We start from the raw sequence: 11,826 nt of genomic DNA on the forward strand, positions 1-11,826 counted from the left end.
AGATAAAAGACTTATAAGATATGGAGCTTCCTCAAGTATAACATAGATTGAGAACATTGCCTTCTTCCCATAGTGCACCCTGGTGCCATTTCTACTCCAGGTAAGTAATATGCATGCTCCTGGCTGTTCACTGGATGTAAAAGAAGAAAAAAAACCTTCATACCACAGCACATTCTTCCATTGCTCCACGGTCCAGTTTAGATTTTCATGTGCTTTGAGCATGAGACCTCTGACCAGCTGTGGCTACACAGCTCCATACAAAGCATACTGCAATGCACTAATGTTTCCTGATGTCTTTCTGTCATAGCCAGCAATAACTTTTCAGCAACTTGTGCTAGTAGTGTACCAATTGTGCCGTAGCTCTTGTGTACATTGCCGTTGCTGCCCACACATCTATCACTGAACACCGCACAAGGCTTGCAGTTTTGGAATTACTGCAATTACTGATGAAATTACTGGAACTGGGTTATGAACCCTTCGAAACATGAAAGTATAGTGCTGAACCATCACCTTTAAAAACTTTGAAGTCACATAAAAACTGTGACATGGTAAAAAATCAACAGTAAAAATCACAGCTATGTTTAGTAGTAAAAGTAAAGGCATTTTTAAAAAGAACACACACACACAATGTGAGAGAACTCACAGGATTGGGACTGCTAGACATTTATGGAAATCCTCTACATCAATATAGATATATAACTGTATAAGATAAATAACTAGGATATTAATCTGGTTATTTGGCCTCATGTATTGGAACATACCTTCAAAACTGATAAAACGTGACTGCTAATGTAAGATATATGGACATTTGCAAAAGTTAGTAAAAGAAAAAAGAACTTTTTTTACAGTGGCATTAATTATTTAAAAAAAAATTAAACCCTTGGCAATAATAATTACCCCACCTCCATTAGATTCAATGTAGATCCACCTTTAGCAGCAATAACTTAAAGTAATCATTTCCTGTATGACTTTATCAGTCTTTCACATTGTTGTGGAGGAATTTTGGTGCATTCTTTTTTACAGCATTGCTTCATTGACGTTTTTGAGCACTCTCTTAAGCACAGCTCTCTTAAGGTCCAGTGTAGATTTACTGGTGCACTTTGGATCATTTGGATCATTTGGATCATTGTCTTGTTGTATGACTCAGTTTTAACCAAGCCAACCTTTCGAGCAGATGGCCTGAAATTTTCCTCTAGAATACTTTAGTATTTTGGTGCTTTAATATAGAACAGTTTGGTAAACATGTCCTGTCGCTGCAAAACAAGCCCAGATCATCACCCCTCCCCTACTATGCTTGAGAATGTATGTTTTTACTAAAATGAGCTTACTAAACGCTTTAGCACTGGAGCTCTGGGCAGACAACAAAATTTCTTGTTCAAGCTGTGTGTTTCCAGACCGATTTTCAGCATATCATCATCCTGGAAAGCAAGCTGTTTACAGCCCAGTTGCTGGCCAGCGCTGTAGGAGAGCTTGTGGTTCTCTGACCCCTACAAATACTCCATTTGGTCTGCCCAATTAAGAACGGGGACTTCTGCCAGAAACTCCTCATCAGCAGTCACAGGCGAAGCTGGTACTGCTAATTAGAATTGAGGAGAAGGTCCTGCTGAGCAACTTCGCGCTGTTCCTTCTCATGCAAAGAGAAGCATCCCTGGGGACAGGGGTGAATAGCGGACTTCTCTTCGCCATATTAGCTTACATACCCATTGTACGTAGTTAGCACCATTAGCGCGGCTAACCATAAGCTAACCAAATTGAGATATGGCTAGTACTCTCACTGATAATGCATTTAAAAATCAGCACTTCACAGGTAGACTGAGGCTGTTGTTGCTACCACCAACAAGAACAGTTCAGCAGATTTTAAGCCAAGTCTTAAAATGTGAGATGTAGCAGCTAGAAAACTACCCTGAACAATGTGTTCACAGTAAGGTGAAGAGCGTAAGAACTGAGAGTCAACTGTGGTGAGATGGCTTATACTGTAGATAGAGGCGGGGCTACATCTATGTTACCACAGGTTTGCCTGCCTTTATGGTGTGAATATAGGAGTCTTTAGCAGAGACGCGAGAGGGCTTGCTATCCAATACAATATGTGTTGTACCGAGTGAATCGACTGAAAGGGAATCCTTGTTGGTGTAGTAGGATGAGAAAGCTCTTCCTACTTGCATGGGGTTGGCTGGTTGCTTATTGATTGTCCTATCATGACGTATATAAAATGGTTAGTAAAGTGGTTGGGTGTCACGCCCCCTAGTTTTCCAGCATCACGATTAGTCGTCATCCAGGTACTGTATGTGGGTTAATGTTGGCTGAATTCCAAGTTGTACAGCAAAGTTCACATTAGTGTATCTAGTAGTTAGGGGTAGCTCAGTGGTTAATGCATTGGACTACGGTTTGGAAGATTCAGGTTCAAATCCCACAACCACCAAGTTGCCACTGTTGGGCCCTTGAGCAAGGCCCTTAACCCTCAACTGTTCAGAAGTATAATAAGATTAAAAAAATTTAAGTCGCTCTGGATAAGAGCGTCTGCTAAATGTAAATGTATCTCTTATAGGACAGCCTATGGAAGTAGCCTCATGGCTGGCACTTGGCTACGGTTGCTCCTTTGCACTCTAAGCAAGACTGGTTCAGCACAATGGAAACAGCTGTTTTCCTGGCGTTACGGACGCGTTTTGTGTGTGGATGCATACTGTTTTCGGGTACCAATACTCTTTCTTTGTGTTCCTTTTCCTTTTTTTATTTGTTTTACTTTAATTTTCCTGCTTTGTTACTTATTTTTATGAAATTTCTGTTGCAGTGGGTCAGCTGTGAGGGTGGGCAAACTTTCTTATGGTACATTTATTTGTGAGTGATTGCATCTGTTCAAGTGCATAATTTGATTCCTGTTTGGTACAGGGCCGAGTTCCTAAGGGCGGGGTAGATTCCTGGTGGTGGTGCTTCTTTCGTCTGTGGAATGCGTGCACGCATATGTGTATGTCACAGGTATAATTGAGACTGCTTTGCTGTGTGGACCGATTGTGCCTTTATGCCCTGCTGTCAAGCCTCGGTTCCGGTACCTTGAGCTTTTGATGTTGCCGATTGCCATGTTTTGGGTAATGCGTCTGTTACATGTAGATTGCTGTTCCCAGTAATTGTTGTTTTTTTTCCCTAAATTTTTGGTAATAATTTATTTTCTTTTAACATTTGGATAGTAATAAAATCTTGCCTATAACAAAATTCATTTAGTTAAGGTCCCTGGGATATACCCAGGGTGGCGTAATCTGACTTATCTATATAAAATGGATTCCTCACCGCCGGCACTCCGCCACATTCTTGCTGTAATCGACAGGATCTATAAATCTTTCAGTTTCTCACCTCAGCGCTCCACCACATTCTTGGCGTAATCTGTAAAAGTTTCTTGTAGTTGGTTAACAGGTTTGCACATACTGTTTATGTTTTAGAAGGGGTTTTGGTCACTGATTCTTTACAGATCTTCTCTAAATAATGATTTAGAGAAGATCTGTAAAGAATCAGTGACCAAAACCCCTTCTTGCCTGTCACTTGGCAAGTCTCAGGATAAGATTAAGGTCTAGAGACTGGCTAGGCCACTCCATGACCTTAATGTGCATCTTCTCGAGCCACTCTTTTGTTGCCTTGGCAAAATGTTTTGGGTCATTGTCATGCTGGAAGACCCATTCACGACCTATCTTTGGGAGGTTCAGAAGTAAAAATTTGCCCCGTCCACTGGCTCATCAATGCAGCAAAGTCAGCCTTTATCTTTAGCAGAGAAACAGCCCCAAAGCATGATTTTGCCAACTCTCTCTGCTTGACTGTAGGGATGGTGTTCTTAGGGTCATAGTCAACAGTGTTGATGCCGAAGAGTTAAATTTTGGTCTCATCTGACCACAGCACTTTCTTCTATTACTTCTCTGTTCATTGGCAAACTTTAAATGGGCCTTTACACAGTGCCTTCTTGAGAAGGGGGCACCTTGGAGCACTGAAGGGTTTTAATCCATGATGACGTATTGTGTTATCAATGGTTTGTTTGATGACTTTGCTCCCAAGTGCATTGAGATCATTTGCAAGCTCATCCCCTATAGTTCTGGACTGATCCCTCAAGTTCCCTTTCAAAGGCTACACTCGATCCTGTGTGAAAACGCTATGGGAAACATCTTGTCATGTTGCCGGTTGTGAAGCATGTGTGTATCAAACACGCCAAATTTTGGCTTATATAACCTCGGTCGGGTGACGTCATCTGATGAGACGCACCTGCAGGTTATAAATAGGAGTGAACCGGAAACATTCCTCAGATCTTTTGTCTTCACTGACCTTGTTGTGTATGCGTGTGTGTTTAAACCAGCAAAATAAGAAAGTGTTTAACTCACCGATATGGCAGAGTTTTAATTGAGATATCCCTCCGTGTCTAATAAACACATATCGGAGGGCGATCTCTACACTTTACTGCTTCGAATAAAGTGCTCACGCGCGCCCCGCATTCCTTGAGAAGCACCGGGCCGCAGCGCATTTCTGGGGCTCAAAACGCGTGTATCCAGCAGAGCTGTGAGAGACGGATTTAAAACTCCTATCTCTCACTTCCTCGTTGGATCGGGAAATCCCTCTGTCCGCTCGCAAGCGCGCGCTGCGCTTCTTGTGAATGGGCAAGGATAAACATTCTCTCTCGCTCCGCGGAGATGGAAATAGCACCCAAGCACTAAAAAAATAAATAAATAAAAAAAACATTAGACGGCAGGTTCTGTCGGGTGGCCGGGGGGCGGAGCCTCAACAACGCTCTCTCCCTTTTTCTTAGCAATCTCCATATGAGTTAACCCTTTCATGGAGTAAGCTGTATCTACTCTGTGTTTTCCTGCCATCTACTTTGTTTATTTGTTTAAATATAGTTGAGGTGAAAGCGCAGGGCTATATGATGACGCCCAGATAGAAGAGATGCTTCCAGGCTATCTCTCCTGGGACATCATCCTCCCTGAAATGCTAATACTTCCTTTCAAGCTGTGTAGACTTTTATCTTCCCTGGAGGGAAAAGCTTTTCAGGCAGCAGGTCTGGTTGGTGCTCCATGCACACCATGACGGTTTTGCAGGTCTACCAGGCTGACCTGCTGAGAGACTTGAGTACTGGCGGGGCTCTTCAAGATAGGGCGTTCCGGAATTAAGCCGGGCCACTGACTTATGGCTGAATCTCAGCAGCATCAAGCATAGGATCGCGCATTCCTCCTTGATGCCCCTATTTCACCTTCCGGCCTGTTTGGCGATGTCGTTAACTCATTCGCCACTAGGTTCATGAGGCGAAGTTATATGAACAAGCCCTCGGAAATTCCTTCCCCGCCGTGCTCAAGAGTCGGGACTGTCGGCCACCCAGTCTCGACCGGGTCTGAAGCTTGCAAGGCGTGAAACACACAGAGAGAGTGTTTTTGAGCCGGGCACCCCCTTGTAAAGATTGGGGTGCATCGTGCCTGCGCTTCACAATCTGCCTCAAAAGAGATCAGACTGGCATATTGTCTTCTTCACAAAGAAGCCCTGAGGATCATGTGCCCAGGACCATGGGGGTGGCCCCCCAATGGGGAGAGGCACGCAGGATTCCTTTCGAGAATGAAGTGTTCTCCCTGGCACCCCTGGAGGTCGGTGTTTTTTGCTCCGCCACCACTGGTGTTTCGGGCAACACCAGTCTCCAATAAAGTGTTAGCTCTTCGTTTTTTTTCCTGCCATGTTTCAGGATGACACCCCCATTTAACCAAGCCGCCGAGACTTTTGCCCCTTTCAGAGAAACTGGCAGCGTGGAAACTACTGCCAAGCATATCTCCTTGGGTACTAAGCACTGTAGAGAGAAACTACAGGATGCAGTTCTCACATCACCCTCCGTGTTTCAACGGCGTGGTCTCCACTTCCGTGAAACCGGAAAGTGCACATCTGCTGACAGAAGTTGCTGGGGAATGGGGCCATGGAACATGTTCCCCTACCAGACAGTGAGTCAGGCTACTACAGTCGGTATTTCTTGGTTCCCAAGAGGAACGGGGGGGGGCTACGTCCAATTTTTAGATTTTCGCGGGCTGTTTCGCTATCTAAAATAAATAAATACAGCTTCAAAATGTTGACTGTCAAAGTGATTGCTCTCAAATCCTACCAAGCGATTGATTCGGGACAATCGATTGAAGGACGATTACTTTATATAGAATTACATAGACGACTGGCTGGCCCAGTCTCAGTACTGTAGCTAGCGCTTTGACATCAGCATGTCATCCTAGCTCATCTTTGTTTCTTAGGATTGAGACCCAACACCATGAAAAGCGTGCTCTTTCCTGTTCAGAGGACAACATATTGGGTGTCACATGGGATTCGATCGTAAGTGGGCACAGCTGTCTCCCGCTCGTGTCGAATCCATTCTCAACACCCTCAAGGAAATCAAGCTAGACCGGAAAGTGACCATCACTTTCATAGATCTTAGCTCTTATGGCAGCTGTATCCACGGTGACACCTTCAGGCCTTCTGCACATGAGAGCATTTTAGTTGTGGCTAAGAATCTGGGGATTTCACTCTAGGGCCAATCCCCAATAAAGGTTACGCGCCAGGTGCTTCGTACCCTTCCTATGTGGTTCAGACCCCGGTTTCTGACTTTGGGTCCCACTCTAAGTTCGTCTTGTCGTCGCAGATGCTAACGACAGACGCTTCCCTCATGGGCTGGGGTGCGGTCTTTGATGACCGTCCAGCCCAAGGGAGCTGGAGAGGCCATCTTCTCACGCGGCACATCAATTGCCCCCGAAATGATGGCTCAATTTCTGGCCCTAAAGCACTTCGTCCAGCAGTTGAGAGGCTACCATGTCCTAGTGCGGGTGGACAACACTATGGCAGTCTCATATATTAATCGCCAGGGCGGACTGTGCTCGCGCCGCTAAATAGCTAGCGCACCAGGTTTCTGTCTCTCAGGGCGAATTACATTCCAGGGCATATGAATGTGGGAGCAGTTGTTCTGTCCAGTCAATCTCTGACACACGGGGAATGGAAACCCCACCCCAAAAATAGTCAGTCAATCTGGGAGAGATTTCAGGTAGAAGAGGTGGACCACTTTGCCTCGCAAGATCAGCAAATGTCCCCTTTACTACTCTCTGACTCTTCCAGCTACCCAGGGTCTGGACGCCGTGGCCCGTACATGGCTCTGGTTACGCCTTTATATGTATTTTCCTGATAGCTTTGCCCCCGGGAGTCTTGGCGAGGGTCCATCAACAGTGTTTGCGCCTCTTATTGATAGCGCCCTGTTGGCCGACCAGAGTGTGGTTTTAGTATCCCTCTTCAACGGCTCACCATGGGTGATTTCAATGAGGTGGGATCTTCTGTCTCAGGCGCAGGGGACGATATTTCATCCCCGGCCCGAGTTTTGGAACCTTCACGTTCAGTCCCTGAACGGGACCAACTAAGTCAAGCTGGTCTTTCAGCTAGCGTAATTAAGACTATCCTAAGTGCTAGGGCTCCCTCCCCTAGAAGAGGTTATGCCCTCAAATGGAATGTATTTGAAAGTTGGTGCATGACGAAGCAGGTAGACCCAGTCCACTGCCGAAATGTTTCAGTGCCGGAGTCTCTGCAGGAAAAATTGTCCTCTGGCTTGTGCCCTAGTACCCTCAGGACGTACGTACTGTAACTGCTATTTTAGCCTGCCACAACGGGACCAACTAAGTCAAGCTGGTCTTTCAGCCAGCATAATTAAGACTATTCTAAGTGCTAGGGCTCCCTCCCCTAGAAGAGCTTATGCCCTCAAATGGAATGTATTTGAAAGTTGGTGCATGACGAAGCAGGTAGACCCAGTCCACTGCCGAAATGTTTCAGTGCTGGAGTCTCTGCAGGAAAAGTTGTCCTCTGGCTTGTGCCCTAGTATCCTCAGGACGTACGTAACTGCTATTTCAGCCTGCCACGTCCTGATTGGTGGGGTTACTGTGACACGGTCCCTTTTGTGGGTTTTATCTATCGTGCTTGAAGAGCCAATTGACAACCTTTTTTGAACCACTAGAGTCAGCGCCTCAGGTTTCTGAACTTTAAGATGGTTTTTCTAAGGGCCGTTACCTCTCTGAGAGGATTGAAGATCTGTCAATCTCCCCATCCTGCCTAGACTTTGCCCCTGGGCTGGTCAGGGCCATTTTGCATCCTCACTGAACTATCTTTCGAAAGTTCCATTCTCAACATGCACCCTGTTGTTTTTGAAGCCTTCTGTCCTCCGCCTTTTACAGCTTCAGCAGGAGAGACTTACTGTGTCCAGTACGTGCTCTTCAGATTTACGTCCACTGCATCAGCCAGTGGCATACGTCAGAGCAGCTTTTACATGTTTTGGGCCATGTACACTGGGTGAGAGATGCTATTGCCCTCTCCTATGAGGCGCTTGGGCTCACTTCGCCTCTAGGAACCAGGGCTCATTTAACCAGGGGGATCGCCTCATCTACTGCACTAGCAGGAGCTATTCCCCTGCAGCAAGTGTGTGACGCGGCGGCGTGGTCCTTTCCGCACACATTTGTTAGATTTTATAATCTGGATGTTCATGCCACTCCGGGCTCACAGGTCCTCGAGTCAGCTTCCCAGATATAGTTCTGAGACCTTCTCGGCCTTGTGCGCACACGCTACACAACCTTGGGGTCCAGACACTTGCAGTGCGGCGGCGTTGGTATTCTCGTTCCCATAGCGTTTTCATGCAGCATCGAGTGTAGCCTTTGAAAGGGAACGGCCCGGGTTACTTTGCTGTAACCCTGTTCCCTGAAAAGGCGGGAACGAGATGCTACGTCCCAATGCCGCACTGCCTACGTGACCGGAAGTCCGTTCAGACAAATTAATCTGAGGAATGTTTCCGGTTCACTCCTATTTATAACCTGCAGGTGCGTCTCATCAGATGACGTTACCCGACCGAGGTTATATAAGCCAAAATTTGGCGTGTTTGATACACACATGCTTCACAACCGGCAACATGACAAGATGTTTCCCATAGCGTTTTCACGCAGCATCTCGTTCCCGCCTTTTCAGGGAACAGGGTTACAGCAAAGTAACCCGAGACGTTTTTCATGATTATTCTTACCCCAGGGGGTGAAATCTTGTATGGAGCTCCAGACCGAGGGCAACGGATGGTCTGGAGCTTTTCTTTTCTTATGTTATCCATTTGTAAAAATCAATCCAATGGTTGTCTCCTTCTCAATAAGCTTTTTTCTGATGATCTTGTAGCCCATTCCAGCCTTGTGCAGGTCTACAGTTTTGACCCTGACATCCTATGAAGTTATTTAGTCTTGTCCATGGTGGTGAGGTTGGAATGAAAGATGGAGATTTTGCAGACCACATTAAGGTTGCAAACCTCAGGACTTCTGGTAGTTCCCAGAATATCAAAATCTACAAAAGGGGGTAAAGCATTCTCATATTTAGCTCTCAAGCTTCGAAATAGCCTACCAGACAGTGTTCAGGACACAGACACAGTCTATCAGTTTAAAAGTAGACCCAAGACAGATCTCTTCAATCTGGCATACACATAATTCATCAGATAATCTTGTACTCCAGTATATATAAATTTACACTCTCATCTAGTGCTGCTAATATCTTAAATGGCATCTACGCTAATTCTTTTCTTTTCCACCTGTTTTTCCTTTCTCTACCCATCCCGCGGCGACTGGAGATTGTGCCAGCTTCAGTAGGCAGAGGCAAGGATCTTGAGACATCCAGAGAGGTACCACCTCCAGCTGGATTTTGCTTCATGATCGTTTGGATCTACTGTACACATGCTGCTCCTAAACTTCTAGTGATCCAGACCCCTCATCTGTCCTCTGCACCTGCTGACTCATCCCTGTGCAGAACTGGACTCCATGATAACTAGAAAAACTTTGTTATCCTGCACATGATGTTATATAATTTCTGTTATCCGTTATCACCCAAATGAGGATGGGTTTTATGTTAAGTCTGGTTCCTCTTAAGGTTTCTTCCTATTACCATTTCAGGGAGTTTGTTCCTTGCCCCTGTCGCCCTCGGCTTGCTCATCAGGGACAATCTTATTACTATCTAAACACATTTTTTTCTCACTTACACACACTTCCATAAATTTTCTCTTCATTTTGTAAAGATGCTTTAAGACAATGACCATTGTTAAAAGCGCTATATAAATAAAATTGAATTGAATCTAATTGAATTGAATTGAATGAGCTGGATGGTCTCCTGTGGCGACCCCTTGCCAGGAGCAACTGAAAGACCAACAACAACAAGAAGAACATGAACACATAACCAGTCTGTGGGACCCAGAATTATTATTGATGGTAGGGGATCAAATACTTATTTTACTCACTGAAATGCTGCTCAATTTATAACATTCATATAATGTGTTTCTGGATTTTTAATTTTTATTTTTAAATCAAATCATAAAAATTATAGACCGTTTATTTTCTTGTAAGTGGGAAAACATATAAAATGTATAGAGAGTCAAATATTTTTTTTCCCCAATGTGGAATTATCAGTAAGTTTGTTATCCTGGTCAGTGTTGTGACCCAAAAATGAAAGGGGCATTAAGGACTGTTTTAGGAGTGCAGACTAGTCAGCGATTTCTTTGGCAACTAAAAAAATAAATTATAAATCTTTCTTCTGTCAGTTTTTCAGATTTCCTCGCCTGTTTCCGCTCAGACGCACGCTATTTGTTTTTTAATCATTATAAATTGGCATGGGAAGTTCCATGCCTCTCATCATGCGTCTCATTATCAACTCCCTTGTGCTGCTTCGCCACCATGTTTGGTAAGAGAATATTTTGCATTTATTAATTTTTTAAGCATATTCTCAGTGGTTCAGTGATAAAAATTTTAGTTTAACACTGATTCCATGTGCAACATAAATAGCTAATATGTGATTGCTAAATAATGTGAATCCCAAACTGTTCCCAATGATCTTGAATAATGATTTCGTAATACTATGCAACATCAATAGCTATTGTAATTTGAACAAATTTCTAGGACATTATGTAGTTGCTAATTAGGTATATCCCAAATGGTGCTCATTTGGATGTATAAATAATTTTTGATCTGTGGCCTCCTCTCATGTCTTCTTACTTTTTTTTCAGCTTTGCCTATAGATGCATTTACCACAATAACACAGACACCTACATCAACCCTTGTTTAAAAAAATTAAATTGTACCTGTCTTACCTGACTGCCGCAACACTGAATTTATGTGAGTCAGGGTAAAATGTATGGCGTATACTTCCAATGTTACATGCCAGTGCATTTACTGTACTGTACATTATAACCATCTTTAGTAAATTGGGCTGTGATTCTGGACTAAGAGTTTGCAGAAGCTGCAAAGCCGTTTTTTTTTTTTTAAACCTACTACTAAACACTCTATGCCAATTTTAGCAACTTTATCTAGCATGCTAATTAATATTAGGTAAAAACTGAAGACTTTCAATGTACATCATTTAAAAAGCATCTAAAAAAGCATAATTAAAGAATAATGGTGTTAAATTAGTTCTCATAATTCTCTGATGTAATCAGAGGTGCCAAGTAACGGAGTACAAATACTTCGTTACCTTACTTAAGTAGAAATCTTGGGTATCTATACTTTACTGGAGTAATTCTTTTTCAGCCGACTTTTTACTTCTACTCCTTACATTTTTACGCAATTATCTGTACTTTCTACTCCTATCATATTTCAGCTTGTCTTTCAAAAAACAAACAAACACACAAAAAACATCCAGATAAATCACACCATCCGGATGGAGCGAATTTGATTGTGGTTGGATGAGAAGTATAAACATACCATTCCGACACCCTATTGGTTGGTCCGCAGTTCATCGCACCTGCGCACCTTTTGATTAATCACCTGGATTAATCATTCATTCTGACAGCACTGA

Source organism: Clarias gariepinus, chromosome 21 (assembly GCF_024256425.1).
Source record: "Clarias gariepinus isolate MV-2021 ecotype Netherlands chromosome 21, CGAR_prim_01v2, whole genome shotgun sequence".
Lineage (NCBI taxonomy): Eukaryota > Metazoa > Chordata > Actinopteri > Siluriformes > Clariidae > Clarias > Clarias gariepinus.